Source organism: Manis pentadactyla, chromosome 1, assembly GCF_030020395.1.
Source record: "Manis pentadactyla isolate mManPen7 chromosome 1, mManPen7.hap1, whole genome shotgun sequence".
In the NCBI taxonomy this organism is placed as follows: domain Eukaryota; kingdom Metazoa; phylum Chordata; class Mammalia; order Pholidota; family Manidae; genus Manis; species Manis pentadactyla.
In genome coordinates this window covers 98,229,248-98,247,904 of record NC_080019.1, presented here as the reverse complement: position 1 = coordinate 98,247,904, position 18,657 = coordinate 98,229,248, and positions in this window count along the sequence as shown.

The following is an 18,657-nucleotide window of genomic DNA, read 5'->3' as shown; positions in this document are numbered from 1 at the left end:
CCCCGAACTCACAAAGCCAGAAGTTTTTATAGCATTTTCAAAGGGGCAGTATTTTCTACAGTCACAATACAGTGTTTTTTTTTCATAGACACATAAATTTTCGGCTGACGCCTCATCCTGGAGGTCTGGTTAGATGATATCACTTTCGGAATGTTTAGAGTAGTTCTAGCAAGATAAGCTTAACTGATTGAGGTTGGCTAACTAAAGGTCACTACAATTAACACTGGCTGACTAACTTGTTTTTCAAAGTTCTAGTAATTTTTCTCCTTCTAGGTTAGAAAATAGTGTTTGAGCTTTTAAGATGGCTGTGCTTATGCTAACTTTTGATTCTTCAGGTTCTTCAATAGTAAGCTTGGAAATATGTTTTTGTTTTCCTTGATTCTTTGGAAAAGAATCTTTTAAGACCCAGCTTATAGAAAACTGTATTGGAAAAAATGAAAGCCCACCTTGCATGGAGAGAGGGGGTAAAAATTCTCTATTAATGACCATATCTAGTGGAATGTTTAAGTTGTTTTTGTTTTATGTTCATCTTTTATCCCCCATGCCTTCAGAAACTTTGTTTTCTCAAGTGAAGCAGCCTCATCTTAGCTATGAAGTAAAGCGTCAAGTGAGCTTTTATCCAGTCTTGATATAAAAGTCACAGGGAAGCAGCAGATACATGAGTCGACTAGATTAATGATTTAAGGAGGGAAGGAAAAAGTGCATGGCGAGGGCTACTTTGTGGAATATCTAAGCATAAGCTTTCCTTGAGGTTTCTCAAGGTTAATGGAATAAAGTAATCTTCTGTAATAAAGCAGGATGGAAGCTTGCATAATACTAATTTGTGTATCTAAAGAAAGAAATGTGGTGTTTTTGGTTTCAGGATGATACAACCTGTCCTCAAAAAATAATCTCCACAAAGGTATTCTAAGATATTTTTTAATACTAGGAGACACAGGCAATATTTATTTTCTTCTGTCTTCAAATGATCTGCAATTAAGTTGTGATAATTTACTAGCCTCCAAAATTGATAACAGAGCTCCATAAAATAATCTATGGCAGGTCTGTGACTTTATCTTCATATTTATTTTGACCAGAAGAAGTACTGATAAACATTTTTAAGATTAAAAAAATATTATATCAGTCAGGATTTGCCCTGGCATACCATAATAGCAAATAACCTGTAACTTAGGGTGGCTTATATCCACACGTTTATTTTTTACTCAAACAGTGTGTGCATCCATATCACCCTCATCTTGCTCCACTGCCTCTTTATTCCAGTACCCGGCCTCTAGCTGGGAACATTTGAACTCATCATGAGGGGGAGGAAAAAATGACATGAAAAATCACACAGTGCCTTTAGAGCTTCTAGAAGTGACATATGGCACTTTTAGTCACAGTCATTGGCCAAGCCAAGTTAACCCTGAGATCTCCAGGTAAAGTGTATGTAATCCTGCTTCAGGGAGGGATGCAACAAGAAAAACAATAGAATATTTAGTAAACATTAATAACACCTATCACAAACATATATTCTAAATTAACATATAATAAACATATTGACTTCACATTTTGAATTCTACTAATACATGTCATAACATCCTTTTTTCTCACTTTGTGTAAGTCCTTGTTAAATTCAGTTTCAGGTCAATTACCTCAATATTTTATGAAGGTGTGCATATGCTGATTTTGCTTATCCAACAACCATTACATGCTCTCTTGGTAAGAGTGCCTGAAATGTCTCTTTAGGAACTACTTCTTGCCGGTTTTAGGTAGTGCTCTGCCTAGACCTCCAAATTGGGTGCACGTGACCCTGCCGTGGGTTGAGGAGCACTAACACTCCATAGCCACAGTGTGATACATGCTTGACCAAACAGCACAGCCTGATCGCTCTGGCCACACTGATGTGCAGCAGTTGAAACATCACTGTCAAGATCTTTCCTTCAACCCTGGACATGTGTAAAACCATGTCACAAGAAAACAAAACAAAATGAAATAAAAACTGTTTGTTTGTTTGTTTTTTACCTGGGAAGATGTAGGCCTACCTGCTGGCAGCCATATTTACCAGGTTCACTTAAGTGAAATCAGTCAAATGTGTAGATAGGGTGAAACCACGGCGACATGGGGAAATTTGGAGAAAAATCTCTATTTAAAGCTGGAAGGCAAGAAAAGAGGAAAGAACAGAAGCAAATGGCAAGACTCCATTGTGGAATATGCAATCTAAGAACTTATGTAACCTCTGCAATATATGCCCTTTCCTTTCAATAGTCAATTGAAAATGATTTTTTTCTGGTTATCTACAAACAAAAGACCCAACTGATTCAAATACTATTCCAAATAACACACATGCTAACCAAGTAGAGGTTCTACTGTTTCTACAGCTGCTAATTTTCCATGATTGCCAGGCTGAAGCCTTTTTCATCTTGGCCAGGGTACAAGAGACCTGGCTTCCAAGAAAGGAGACAAAACAGTTTTATTCATGTTGATCCTGGAGCTAAGATAACATAAATAGGCCTTTAAAGCTTTAAGAAAGGCCAGCACTAAAGTAATAGGATTCTAGGAGTCATGAGTAGAGAGAATTTAAGAGAATTTCTATTTGAAGAGGTAATAACACATGATTTTCTAGATTGGGCTAAAGACGTGAGTCTTCAGATGTGGAAATCATATTGGATTCAAGCAAGAATAAATAAGTTTTCAGTGGAAATCTCTATCAGTAAGTGCCTTGTTTTAATCAATAGGATATCACTTTTTCTTTCCATAGAATGTGATAATGAAGAATGATGGCCTCAGTCTAGACTTAAGCTTCTAACCCTGCTTCTGCTCAAGGGGTTCTAATGTGTTTCAGAAGCAATCAATCTCATGCCCAAAGCTGCCTTCATAATTACCTCTTAAGATTTTCTGAAAATTTTTAATCTTTTTGATAAGAATATAGTTTGCATAAAGTTATCTCAACCACATGTAAATCAGGTTTTGGGTATCTGCCTTCTATACAGTAATCTAACCTCATTAATTGGGCAGTCTTTTTATAGTGATTTTCAAAAAGCTAAACAGTCAAATATATTTTCTCAGTCTCCAAACCCTTGCACTCTTAAAAATCTACTAGGGACATCTTTGCATCCTTTATAAGAATCTGTATACAGAAAAATAAGTTGTTAAGCCAGTTTCACCACGTAAACAGCAAACAAGATTTTACTACACTTTTTAAACAAATACATTGCCTACTAAGTATTTCCTCTTACTTGGTGCATACATTTTTTAAAAAATATGATTTAAAATAAATCAAATAGGATTACTTACTATGTTATCAATGTGCCAGAAAACTAGTCAGAGCAGAATTGAATTCATATACAAAGTTAAATTGCTATAATGTAATGCCAAGTTACTCTGTGTAACAAGGAAAATCAGAAGTATATCAAGTTGGAATTGTAAATAAATATCTACCTAGTTCATATGCATGTTGGAATGTTTAATATGTTTTCATTAAGTGGCACAATGTATGATTTACCTTTTTGGTGGCTTAAGGTTAAAGAGAGAGTGAGAAGAAGAGGAAATGAAAAGAAATAACAGACTGATTATTATCCTGGATTGAGGATTATTATGTTTAGTGTTTAATAATATGTTTAAGGATAACCTAAAATACTGAATTATAAAAGTAAGACAGATTTTGAGCTGGGCCACCAGACATACTAAGTTATAAGTGGTGATGACATATTTAAAGAAGAAGACTGTATGTAAACTTATTCATAATTCTTAATGACTGAAATAGATGATGGGGCTCAGGAGTTCACTAATTATGTAATTCAGTCATTCCCCAAGTTGTGATAACAAAGCTGTTGCATTAGTTACAGTGCCTTAGGAACCATAGGCTAAGAATGGCTTGTGTAGTTTCAAAATTTTAGCTATGTATTATGCTACTAAATCACACATTTAAAATTGGCAGCAGATCTTTGACAGGAGAGATGAAATGCTATAGACTTTTGCATCCTCTTCTACATAATTCCCACTTGCTACAATTAGTGCTAAAAGAATTATTTTCTCAGCAGTGTTAATAGGAAAGCTTAAAAAAAAAATGCCATCCCCAAAGCAGGCCTTATTTTTGTTTTTCAAATGATTAGCACTAAAATGTAAACAGTATTCTACTGAAGGATATCTCAGGTCCATTATTCGCCTACTTTTATTGTGAATCTACAAGGTGGGAGAAATAAGGAAAATACGTATCAACATTTTTATTTTGACCCATTTTTGTCAAAACCTCTAATAATATTGTTTAAAAGTACTACCACCTAAATATGCCTTACAAACCATAGTTTATATCAATAATTTATTTGGAAATAATTTTGTTAGTTTTACAGTAACACTTAAATTTCAACCTATTTATTAATCACTGATCAATCCAGAATCATATAGCATAATTTCATTGCAGATTGAGTACAGTTGTGAAAAGTACCACAAATAAATCACTATACTGCTCAAAGGTAAGATGATTAATATATAGTTTTTTCTATTCATTTTTCACAAATTTGTATATCTTTATATATCACTGGAATAGTTATCACATCTGAAATTATAGAATATGCAGAGTGATCACATGGTAGCTTATCTTTTGGAATTCTTAAAAGTTGGTGAGGGGATGAAACTTAATACTTGGGCCCTCACTCTACTTATAAAATGGTGTATCATATTCAAGAAGTCATCTAATATTTCCCCCAGAATCCGAGCATTCTCACTGGTACAACGAGAGCTGTACTCAAGTATCAGTTCAGATAATTTAGGAGCAATCAAATGTACAACCAGAAGAACAATCAAAGGATGTGAGGAAAACAGGAAAAAGGTTCTGAATTTCACATCCCAAGGGATGGATACCTAATGTCCTTCGAAGATCAAAAGGAAAAAAAGAATCAATTAAACGTTCAAGCAGTTATGTAAATTATTATAGAAAATGATTACACACTCTATAAAAATATTTTTCAAAAATTTTCAAAGAAAACTTAGGGCTCTGAATTCATCATTTTAAGGTAAACTCCAAATACATCTTCAGTATTCTCTGAACATCAGCAAAATCAGCAGATGATTACAACTGGCACTTGTAATAAGCACTAGTTATGGTTGATGTATGAGATAATTACAAAGCTTTGCTGTAAAATCTAATAAATCCCAGAATTGTTATTTTCTAAAATCTATTTTTATGGAAATTAGAACCTGAATATCCTATTTATTACAGCAAGAGAATGATACAAGTTTTTCTGACAGACTCAATCAAAAACTGTGTTGGCTCATGAAAAGTAATTTTTTCTGAAGGCTGGGAAAAAGTACTTTATTTCTAAAACTGGTGGTTTGATATTAAAATGCAGCAAACTTTATAATTTTCACAACAAAATGAATTTAGTAAGATGCAGATACCTGTTTTGACATAGAACTCAAGAAAACAAGAAAATAGAGTAACATTGTAAAATGTATTTGACAAAATTTCAAAACATGATTTACTTATAGTATTATTTTTCTTGAAATAAAATAATTTATTCAAGTCAGATGCCTTATAGTTTTTTGTCTCACCATATCTAAATGTTTTGTGATCTTTTTTCAATTCCCTTTTACTGTTATTTAGTGTGTAGATTATTTAAGACTTTATAAAAGAGTATTCAAGGTAAGATATTTTAGGTTTGAGTTCCACATAAAGTTAATCATTTGGTCTTAATCAAATTGGCAACCATTTAGCAAATTTATCATCAATTCAGGTCAGCCAAATTTTTTCTCAAAATGATAATATTAGCTCAACTGCTGCCAAATTTCAAATTTAATAACAAAGAATATGTGTAAATAATAAAGGTACATGAAAATATACTCAGGTAACAGTCAAGTTTGGATTACTTAGCTATATTTGATCTTTCCTAAAGCATTTTTAATATATTTTTTAAATTTGTTTAAATTTTATGTAATGTATGGATAAAAATTGAACAAAGAAGAAGTTTTCATTCTTCTTGTCATTTTTTTATTGTGGTATAATTGACATTAGTTTCAGGTATACAAAGCATAACAATTGAACATTTGTGTAGTTACAAAATATTCTTTGTGTCTTAAGCTCCTTTAACTATACAATGCATTTTATATTTATCTCAAATATTGGTATCTTTCACTTACTGATATGTATTTAAGGTAAGTCCATGTCTTTTTACAGTTTGATAATTCATTTATCTTTAGCACTGAAGAGTATTCCATTGTCTGGATGTGCCACAACTTTTCATTCACTCACTGAAGGATGTCTTGTGCTTTGAAGTTTGGCAATTATAAGCAAAGCTTCTATAAATCCACATGCAGGATTTTGTGTGGACAAAAGTTCAACTCCTTTGTGCATTTTGTGGGTCATATGGTAAGAGCATGTTTAGTTTTATGTGAAACCACCAAATTGTCTTCCAAAGTGATGGTAGCATTTTGCATTCCCACCAACAATGAACAAGAGTTCCTTTCATTTCACATCCTTACCAGAATTTGTTGTCAGTGTTCTAGGTTTTGGACCTTCTAATAGGTTTGCAGTGGCATCTTATTGTTGTTTTCATTACCATTTTCCTAATGACGCATGATGTGGAGCTTCTTTTCATTTGCTTATTGCCATCTGTATGCCTTCTTTGCTAAGGTGTGTGTTAAGGTCTTTGGCCCATTTTTTAAGAGGTTTCCTTATTATTGAAATTTAAGAGTTCTTTGTGTATTTAAAAAGTATTTATATCAGATATATTTTATTCTATCGGGTTAAAATTGACACATAACATTGTGCAAGTTTCAGGTGCACAACAATTTCTTACATTTGATTTGATTTGATACATTTATATACTGCAGTGTGATTACCAACATGGCATTAGCTAACACCTCTATCGTGTCACATAATTGTATTTTTGTGGTACAGAAATTAAAATCTAGTATTTAGCAACTTTGAAGTTTATAATACAATACTGTTGACCATAATCACTATGTCATGCTTTACATCTCCAGAAATCACTTATGTACTAGTTAGAAGTTTGTACCCTTTAACAGCACCTCCCTGATTCCCCCCACACTCCAGCACTTGGTAAACACCATTTCACTCTCTTTCTGTAAGTTCAGCTCTTTAAGATTCTACGTGTAAGTGATATTCTACAGCATGTCTTTCTCTGTCTGACTTATCACTCTTAGCATAATGCCCTCAAAGTCTATCCATACTATTACAAATAGAAGGATCTCCTTTCTCAGGGTTGAATAATACTATATTGTGTGTATTGTTCAAAACCAAGTAATTACATAGGAATAAATTTAACCAAAGAAGTAAAAGATCTGTACAATGTAAACTGTAAGACTTTTAGGTAAGAAATTTAAAACACAAACAAAAGGAAAGTTATACCATGTTAATAGATCAGAAGAATGAATGTTATTCACAAACCCATACTATCTAATGCCATCCATCTACAGATTCAATGCAATCCCTATCAAAATACCAATTACATCTTTCACATATGTACATTTTATACATATGGACTCCTATTCTGTGGTGTGTCTTCTAATTCTCTAGATATTGTCTGTCATGGAACAGAAATTTTTAATTTAATGAAGACTAGCTTATCAATTATTTCTTTCATGGATGTGTCTTTGGGGTTTTAGCTAAACAGTCTTTGCCATATTCAAGGTCATCTAGATTTTGTCTTACATTATTTTGTAGGACTTCTATAGTTTATGTTTTTACATTTAGGCCTGTGATCCACCTTGAGTTAATTTTTTAAAAGAATGTAAGATTTGTGTCCAAAGTAATTTTTTTTGCATGTATGTAAATGTCTAGTTGTTCAGCACCATTTGTTCAAATCTTTATTTTTAAGTTTCCCAAGACTCTTTCTTGTGTCTAAATTTCCTTTTCCTATAAACTTGTGGATGCGATATCAGAACAAATGGACAAAAAAAGTCTGAGGTGATAATCAGAGATTTTCGGCATTTGTTTTATTGTTCTTCCATGTTCTTTGAGTAATACGTATTTTCTGAGGAGTAACTTCTATGTGTTTGTGTTTTCTTCTTCATGTTACAAGCTTTCCTCAAGTGTCTTGTGATTCTTGATTATCTTATCATTTTCATTGGAATTAGCAAAATTATTTGTAACTCATCTGATATGTTTTTCTATAAAATGGAAAAGTAAATATTTGGCTTGGAGCCCATAAATAGTTAAATTGGGAGATCTGTGTCCTGTATTACCAATGGCCACATTATGTGCATAATTTCTTCTCAGAGAGTTTCTACTTCTGTAGAAATGAACTACAATAAATGGGCATTCATCTCATGATGTTGTTATGTGTGTGTACTTACAGAGGGGTTTGGGGGATATTCCATTTATAAATCTTTAATTGCAATTTCAGACATATCTTATACCTTCTATCTGTTTGGCTCAGAGTTTCTTAGTACCTAGGCTCCTGGAGATTCTGCAGAACAAATGAGCTCCTGCTTTTCACATAGATTTTGTAGATGTTACTCATCATAGTCTTTTATGTACCTTTTCTCTTACAAAATGCTTTTGAGATATTTCATTCACTGATGGATGCTTTCAGTTCTTTTCGTGCTTGCAGCTTTTACCTTTGAATTAAAGTGCCATAATTTTAATGGTGTTTTTGTAAAGGAGTGTAGATGAACATGTTATGTTCATCATCCTAAACAAAAATCATCATATGGTATTTATCTCTCAATTATCTTTAAGATACTGCTACTATTTGTTTATTTACCTGTCTCTTAAGTTGTTTTATTAGTTGCATAATCTCATGATAATCACACTTCAAATTTGGTGAATCTGTGATTCTTTTGCTCCAAACAGGTTCTTTGTATTCATTCACTTGCATGTACATGTAGCTACTCAAATTTTTAATTCTCTGCTTTTCTCAATGTTTTTCTCATTAAATAGTCTTGTATCTCTTTTGCTCTTTCTCTTTGTCTTGAATCTCAAATCTCTTCATTTGAAATGTGCCTATAAATGCACTGAGTTGGTCAGTGGCATAGTTATTTTCTCAAAGGCAAAAACCAATTAAATATACATGAATATGATATAGATAACCAAATTACTGAGCCATCTTCATAAGTACACATAGATATTGTAATGATAAAAACTGAATAGCTGTGTGGTCAGTGGGGGAATGTCAGAGAATAATAGCAGCTGTAATAAGCTTCTTGTTTGTTTAGACTTCAATGCATAGTGTTTTCATATTACTCAATTTCAAGTACTTAATACTCTAATGGTTTATTTAGTTTAAGAAGACTTATCTTTCCCTGGAATTTTAGTTAGCTGTTAATAACTTTAAGCACCTTTCAAAAAATCATTTTCTTTTCTATTGCTTACAAAATAAAACAGGAGAGGATCACAATGACAGATGACTCATACACCAGTGAATATCCTTCAACAGTTTTGAGTCTTTTACAATCCCATATAAAATGAAACAATTGTTATTTATCCATTAACACTCTGAGTATATTAATGTTTTGGTCATTTTAATAATTTTCCTTTGTGAATATCTTGATTCAATTCACAAAGTTTCAATCTTCAGCTTCTTATAATATGGTTTCAACACCATTTTTACTAATGCTTTTCCTCTAGTTATTCACATACCTCTCTCCTGTCTTTATATCTTCACTCAAATATCATCTTAAAGAAGACTTCCTAGTTGTCACTATGAAAATTTCTTCTCATCTCTCTAAATATATCTTATTTGTTCTCAAAGAAATTTATGACATTTGATATTATATATATTTCTTTATCTCTCTCTTTTTCTCCCACAAGAATAAGAGTTCTCTGTAGGTAAGGACTTCGGCCATTTTATTACTCTACCCCCCCAATCATAAATGCTTAACAAATGTTACACATAATCAGTACTCAATAAGTCTTTGTTAAATAGAGGAGAAAATGAAAACAAATGGTTCATTTTGACTTTGTGTTTATTGGTATAGGGAGAAATAACAGCACACAGATGCACCTACTATATTAATTTGTTTGGATAATAGCTACAGATAAACAGGTATGCTTACTACAATTACCAATATACATTTTAATACAGTTCATAGTCAGTACATTAACACTATCTTATTAACACTCTATATACATTATTATCTTTCTAAAGTCAATGTATTTGCAATGAGTTTTATACAGTGGTTTATAAAGTAAATATAGTTAATGGTCATTTAATAAATGTTCTGCTAATACATGAATTAAAACAATTATGACTAACATAACAAACATAGATCAAACAGTAATAGATGATGTTACCTGCTTGAATAAAACATCTATAAGGAAATTTTTAAAAATCATACTTTTTCATGGAACTTGTCCAGGTAGAAATCAATAGTTTTTGTATACTGACAATCCTAATAGGCAATTCCTTCCATAAATACATGCCTCACAGTACATTTCATCCTGGTGATACTGTGTTCTCCAGGAAAGGTCATTTCCTATGTGCCAAATAGCTTAAAAGGGAAGAAAAGTTCCTAGACAAATAATTTTATGATGGTTAATCACTTTGTATGAAAAGTAGACTAAAACTAAGACAAATAGCAATCACCACAAATCAAAGTCAAGTAATATTCAAAGAATGGTTAAAAATCAACTAGCTAAAAATGTGTTTGGGTAGCATTCCAGACAGAATGAAAAAGCATACATGCAAAGAGAGAAAATGCATAAAGTATATGAAGAATAAATTGAAGTCCAATATGATTGATGAATGAGGCTGAAACTTCCCAAATTAGATTCGATATATGAAAGCCATGTCATGCAATACCTTTCAAGATAGATTAATTATTTGGGTTTTCATTTTTTAATTCAGATGAAAACTAAAGGCCATTACAAACTTTTGTTCAGAGTAGTGATGCATTTCTTTATATTTATGTAAAATGGCAAGATATATTTACATTTATTTGTATTTTTAAAAAAGTATTATTTTTTCAAAGTAATTTATGGATCATGTATGGTAAATCATATTTATTGGCTCTGCTTCTGTACTCCCCTATATAGAAACTGCATTTACATACCCTTGCCAAAGTTTAAGAGTGGAATGTCCCTTGCTTCCTCTTGCGCAGGCCTAGGTCATTTGTCTTGTTCAGACCAACGGAATGCTAGTTAGTGGGCATGATGTTTGTAGGGCTGACTGCAATTTGGCCTCCATGATGTATGTGCAGCAAACCAGTGTATCCAGAGCCCAGGATAGAGCTACACTAGCTAAAAGGCAGCTCTGTTAGCAAGGAATAAATGCTTGTTTATATGCTACTGACTTTGTAGGGTTTGTTTCATAGCATTATGGAGAAAGTAACTGATAGAATATGGTTATAAAAAAAAAAAATCTGCCAGGAAGAACTTAAATTTAAAATAGAGATCAACCACCCCTAAATTCCTGAATTCACTTTTCTGTTCTAATGAGGCTCTTTTCAGAGCTCTGAATAATGTGTTTATGACTCTTTCTCGATTTTGTTAACTATAGATATTATTTATTAATGCAGCAATAGGAGAGATGCAGATCTCTCTTATATAACTTTCACCCCTTCTACATTTTTGATAGCTAAATATTGTTTTAACTCTTTTTTAATATTTCATAATTTCTATATCTTATTCTATTAGCTACTGACACTATCTCTTGACCTCACCTGTGCTATGTGGTTATTAACATCCTAGATTTCCTTTCCCTCTCATACTCCCTACTTCTATTTCTCAGTTTCATTTACGGATATTATTCTTTTCACATTGATAATATTAACAACATATGCATTCAGTTCTCAAGATTGGTACTACTATAAAGCTAGGGATGTCCAGAAATGAATTTTTGATTCAGCTGGTCTCAATCTATGTATTTCACAAATATGCTGAGTATGGTTTGCATTAGTTACCTGATGTTTAAGTAGACAGGCTCAGAAATCTACAGAATAATCAGGAAGGGCCAGGTGGAATGAAAAAGGAAACCTAAGATGGCAAAGCAGAGCTTTTAAAGTGCTTAACGGGACCAGATGGTCCTTTAAGGGGTTTCAAAAATCATGGAACATGTACCTCCAACTGGGAGTATGCATCTGTAACTCAAGGGGAAAGTAAATTGCCTGGGGCAAATTACCTTTGAAGCTGAAATCAGTCAAAGGGAGAAATGAAGTGGGAGAAACCCTTTTATTGCTTACAAGCACTTAACCACTTCAGCTCTCCCATGTCTCTTGTGACCCGGCTGCAAAAAGGACCCCACCCAACCTCTCCATTCTAGATAGGCCATTGCTCCCCTTTGTAATCAGTTATTGATACGGAGATGGACTACTTTTCTCCACCCCTTGGAAACGCCTATTAATATGGAGATGCACTAAGGCTAGGAGAGAGATTCTGGAAATATTGCAATTTTACCCACAACATCACATGTTGTCAAATTTCTGTTTGCCTCTGTACATACAGATATTCATATACTTATGATTTTCATATTTTAATGAAGATGCTTTCATAGACATAAAAACTTTGTTTTTTTAAGTTTCTGTCATTACTCTGTCACTGAATGCCTGCACCATTGTCATAATTAAATACAAAATGATATTTTCCTATAGACTGATTATAAAAATGAAAAGAATTATATGATTATTACTACATAAGTACTGTTTCCAACCCCAATGTCATTATCTTGGTTTAAAGCAAAAGAGGATGCTTAATGTTATACAGATCACCCTCTTTAACATTCTGCCAATTGTTTAAAACCATACAATATTTTAATTTTTCTTCAATTTGGCCATGATTATTAAATATATTTTTAAATCTTGTTTCTAAGTCTTTTTATTTTTAAATGTTTTTCTGCCTCTTTTTTATTACTGTTGATAGAAGATTGGTTTGACTATTTACTCAAATTTATACACATCATCAGTCTTATTCTCTGAATCATAAGATCCATATTCTCACCAAGGTGTTACTCCTTTTGCACATTCCTTGCTTTCTGCTCTACTCTGGATTAGGTGTTAAAAGATTTACTTCAAAATTCTAATTAAGCTTGGCACTGAATTTTCCTATACTATGATCCTGTATTAGATCTACTGTTCTCCAAATATCACATTTCTCTTTTTCTTGATTGCATCTTCATTTTGCTTCTTTCTTTATGAATATATATATATATATATATATATATATATATATATATGTATACACTACCTACATACAACACACACACACACATATATATATGCGCATATATATATATATATATATATATATATATATATATACATATAATTACCCTTGAGTGATCATTTATGTTTTAGAATTCTAGATAGGAAATAATTTCTTCAGGAGGAGACATGCCAATCTTAGTCTCATTCTTTTGTAGTAAATCCTCCTAGATTGTCTTGACTAATTGTATTTTTGATCTTTTAAAAGCTTTTAGAATTGTCTTTTATTCTTGATATTTTACACTGCCATAGGACACTGATAAATTTCTCCATGTAACAGTTTGCATAGAGCATGAGAACTCACGGAACTTGAAAGGCAGAATAAGTTAGAACATCAAGAGGAGCGGAAGAAAAAGTGTTTAGGGAGCTGCAGGAAGAAGGAAGCCTAAGGGAGCCTGAAGATCATGTTCCAGCCAACAAGGAAAAGCATAAGCAATTTAGTTAGTAAACAAACCATTTTTAGCATCTATTAGATTCTAGGCTTTGAACTTGACTTTGAGGATGCAACAGAAAAAAAAGTAGTCCATAGCCTAAGAAGCTTAAAATGTAACATGAAAAATGGCCATTGCACAATTAAATGAAAGTCTGATAGACATCAAAAAGGACATAACAGCTATGAGTGTACAAGCATAATCTGGATATCATACATGCCATTTTGTAGAAAGTAATTATTAAGCTGTTACTAAATCATGATCAGTATATGTTAGTATTGGAGTTTATATGATGCCATAGAGAAAAGGAAGACAAAAAAGGAAAAGGTACATAGTTCTGGTTTCTCTGTCTACAGTTTAAATAAAGAAATCACAATTAGCAGATTTTCAAATGTTCTAGTAATGCACACACACAACTGAACCTGTTTTTGATGTACTAGAGAGACACAGAGGAGGAGAGGTACAATTTCCATGAAACTGATTGGAACATACACACTTATGCACTGTACAGTGACAATCAGATGGATCAAGTCTGAAGTTTTTCAGTAATGTTTAAAATTATTTGTAGTTTGCAATTTTAAAGATTTGCATAATGTGTGAATTTAAAACTCTGACAGTAAATAAATAGTTTTTGAACTTTCTAAGCCCCAATTGCAATGACAAATTTTTTATTCTTGCAAAAACAGAATATTCAAATAACTGAAAAAACCTCAACAATTCCTGTAATTTGAGACTATGTGTCATCTTAGATAGATCATTTTCTTTATAGCAGCTCTTAAAATTAAATACCTAACATATACAACTTCTTAAGTGATCTCCAGTTTTCTTGACCTTTTAGTAGACAAAGTTTTCAAGGAAAAGATCATCTTGGTAAGTTATTAAGTCAAAAGAAAATATAAATGCTATTTTTAAGAATTGGAAAAGGGCAAAACACTAAAAATCTTACAACATTGTTTTGTTTTGTTTTTTTTCATGCTACAGAAACTGCCCTAAAACAGCAGTTTCAGAATGAAGTCATTTTAAATTTGTCACTATGTGGCAAGTTGCTTTTAAAATTCTTAAATAACTTCTTCTTACTTACTGTGTTAGAGATTATTTATTCTGTGTTAGCCTTTTAGAGAAATAGTTTATTTCTGAGTCACCTAATATGTAACTGATTACCAAAGCTGGATATTTATATATATGTATATAAATAAATATATATATAACATGTATATTCATATATGTGCAATATATTAAAATATAAATACACATTTTATAATTTATAAATATATGTAATATATATACACATATATATGTACCCATACATGTATTCTCACACACACATGCGGAGTCAGAACACTAAAAAATGGTTTCAAGTACTTTTTCTATGGCAAGTTGGATAATGCATGCAAAATTTTAAGAAAAAGTTTACACACTTGAAGAGAAATTTTATATTTTATATTAGAACAAAGAACATAAAAACAAAAATGAATTTTATTGAGAAGCTAAAAGACTTTTGACATTTGTGTAAGTCTTCCCAGTTAAAGAGAAACCTACAGATGAGAATTTAAAATCATTTTAACCAAAGACTAGGGTTTAATGGAGATACCACAGAGACTGCTTTGAAGAAATGGGAAAACAAACAAACAGGAGTTTTGAGTTTATTACCTACTACTTTATCCAAAAATACAGGTTTCTTTTTAACACTGTATTTTGAGGTCCTGAGTTTATTCTTCATCAAAAAGAAGCCACACAAAACAAATTCTGGGGGGAATAAAGGGGAAAAAGAAAAACAGTGACATGTCTATTTCAAATCCAGCTAATCAAGATTCAAAGATGGGACTTGATCAGTTTCTGTGAGAAGCACAAGAATCTTATTGGTTATTTCATCTCTACCCCCATCTATCTAGATTGCTTTCCTTTTCAAAGACAAGGTCATAGACTGAAGGGAGATAGGAAAAGTATATAAATACTAGCTCTTGTCTCTTATTAATCCTTTTTAATAAGGACTGGTCAAATACCTTTTGTTCTGATTTGGTGAGGTAAATGTCCATTAAGCTCATGGGAGAACAAGAGCCTCAAAGAGGAATTCCTTCATTCCCTCAGCCTATTGATATTTAAAACAATTAAAAGTCAGAAGTTAATAAAAGATGAGTTATCTAGATTCAGTTCAAACATTTGTTAAGTTCTAAGTGTATGGAATATAAAATGTGCTAAAAACAATAGGTATGTTCACAATGAGATATAATTCAAGTTAGAATTTGCTTGAGAAAATTGTAAATTAAGATAGCAGAGAAAGACACTGGTTTACTTCTTTTTGGGAAAAGGAAGATCAGAGCTTCATACAGGAATCTTTTACAAAGGCCAATGAGTATTCTTAACTCTTGGCCAGAGAGAGACACTATCTTTATTATTCTGCATCATAAGTATACATGCTATTTGATCTGGAAGAACACACTATCTCCATATTCCAAGGTTGTTTGCTATCTAGTATAGATTGTCTTTGAAAAGATATTCTGGAATGAAAATAGTCAGTATCTCTGTTCACAGGATAGGTAAAAATGTGAGGATTGATGAATTGTCTTCCAACAGAGACAACTAGACTACTACAATAAGCTAGATGAGAGATGCTCTGTGCCTGTAGTAGGGAAGCAACCACAGGAATTAAAGGAAGAGGACTAAGGCAAAAAAATCACAGAGGTGGATTAAACAAACTAATTAAGCTTGTCTGGGAAAGTAGAAATTTGAGGATTTGGGTATGGATAAAGGATATGTATTTTTTATAGCAAGAATAAACCATATTTAGTGAAGGGCCCCGACCAGTAAGATGGCGAACTTCCGGCTTCTCTTCCGGGTCCTCAGTTCCCGACGGCGCCACCTAAAGACCAATCACCTCTCTCCCCCCTCCCACTCCCAGCACCTAGCCAATAGCCACCAGCCCTGTAGAAGTAACACCACAATCACCCCATGCCCCTTCCTATATAACCCAGCACCTTTCCCTAATAAAGCGGAATTCTCCGGTGAATTGCTGCTGTGTGTCGCTCCCTTCCTTTCACTTAGGTAGATACTATCTTGATAACTATTTGACAAATAGAAAATGCCCCATAAATTCACATATAAATGTTTCATGAACACATTATGCTTATAATCCTTATCAGTGAAAATAATAAAGGTTTTACTTGGAAATTATACATAGAAAATATTGATTCCTTTATAATATCTTTGTTATTGAATCTTAAATGTAGTAATTAGTTTGACAATCAGCACATTGATGATAAGTAAATTCAATTGTTAAGAAAAAAAATCTTCCCAGAGCTAAATGTTAGGCTTAAATAATTAATAGCCTTGAGGTTAGTATTTATCTATAAAAAAAAATCATTCACTTAAGAAACTTAGAAAATGGTGAAAGCTAATCATGCTTATAAATATATATATTTCATTGTGAGAAAATTATTTTATTCACTTTATATTGTTTATAAATTATAGGTACATGATTTATGATTTATTTTGGCCTACGCAGTTGGCACTTACCAACAAAAAAATGAAAACCATTACTTTAACTATTAGTAATCTGAAAAGCATAGAGAAGTTAAACAATGGAAAGCTTTATTTGGGCTCACAGCAAACCCAAACTATGTGCAAAATTAAAAAAGGTAAATATTAAGAGTAAAACTTTTGAGTATGATTTGGATTGATAATTAAAATCAGTTTCAAAATGCAAAACCATGTAAGCATCTCATATACTTTTTTAAGAATATTTATGTGGTAAATGTTTTGTACAGTAAATTCTAAAATAAGCTGTACTAAAATAGCTTCCATCAATTTGGGAATGTACATTTATAAACTGCCTAGAATTTTGAAATGGATTTAAAATACTCAGGAAAATGAGGTCCTCAATATTCTTAAATTTACCCTACACCTCAAAGGAATATTGAAATATTTTACTTTAAAGCATCTATTGGTCCTAAATGTTTTTCTTAATTTTGTTATGTTTTTCTGTATTAGCTTTCCCCAATTCATAATCAATAGTATTATTCCCAAACTCATGCAAAATAACTGATATGAATATGCTATGATGGAGCTTCAGCAAATAAAATTCACTCTATATGGCAAAATAAAATTAACTTATATTTAAGATGAAATATATCTAAGATGTCAGTTGGTATAGAAATAACTATAGATTATATAATATATATATATATATAAATCTACACTCTCTAGCCCTTTGTCACATTCCTGAAAAATCCTCAAAAGGGGGAACCCCATTCTTTCAGGGTGCCTCTTCTCTGAGGTAGCCCACACTCCCCTTTCTCTGAGTGTACACATTCTCTCTTTAAATAAAACTTAAACCTTTCAGGGCACCTCTGCTCCCAATGTCTGTACTTTTTTTCCTCTTTAAGTGCATAACTTTAAATAAAACTTTTACTCTGCTTCACTACTGTGTCTCTGCCCTTCAATTCTTTGTTGTGGCATGAACAAGGACCAAGGAAAATAACCAACACCCCCCTAACATTTGACTCCTACAGTATAAAATATTAAATGACAGATTTATTGTGTTAAAAATTAGGGTAATGCATATAAATGTCATCAACACAATGCATTTTTGACAATGGATTATAAAACATATTTTTGAAGAATTGTTTCTTGAAATTCAATAATAAACATACACATTTTTTCAAAGCACATAATTAACTTCCTGGAAGGAAATTTAAAACATTTGCCTGGGAGATTCAAGATGGTGGCCTGAGAGGTGAGAGAGAGAATTCCTCCCAAAACCACAAATAGTATGAAAATATACTTAATTGCTACAGCTAACCCTAAAACAACAAGAAGAAAGAAGGCTGAACCAGACTGCATGCAGACCTCACTGAACAGAGCAGACCTCACAAAAACAGGGTAATGTATGAAACCCTTTATCAAGCGGGACCCAAGCCCTTCCCCTACCCCAGCTTACCATCGGGAGGAAGAGAAACAGATTGGGGGAGGGGGTGGAAGCCTAGAACTGATGAACTCTGAGCCCTGGAGCTCTGCTTTGGTAGCAGAAACCTACACTGTGTGGTGCTCTGAACATTGAAGAGCTCCGACAGGTGGAGTGCTTGAGAGACAGATT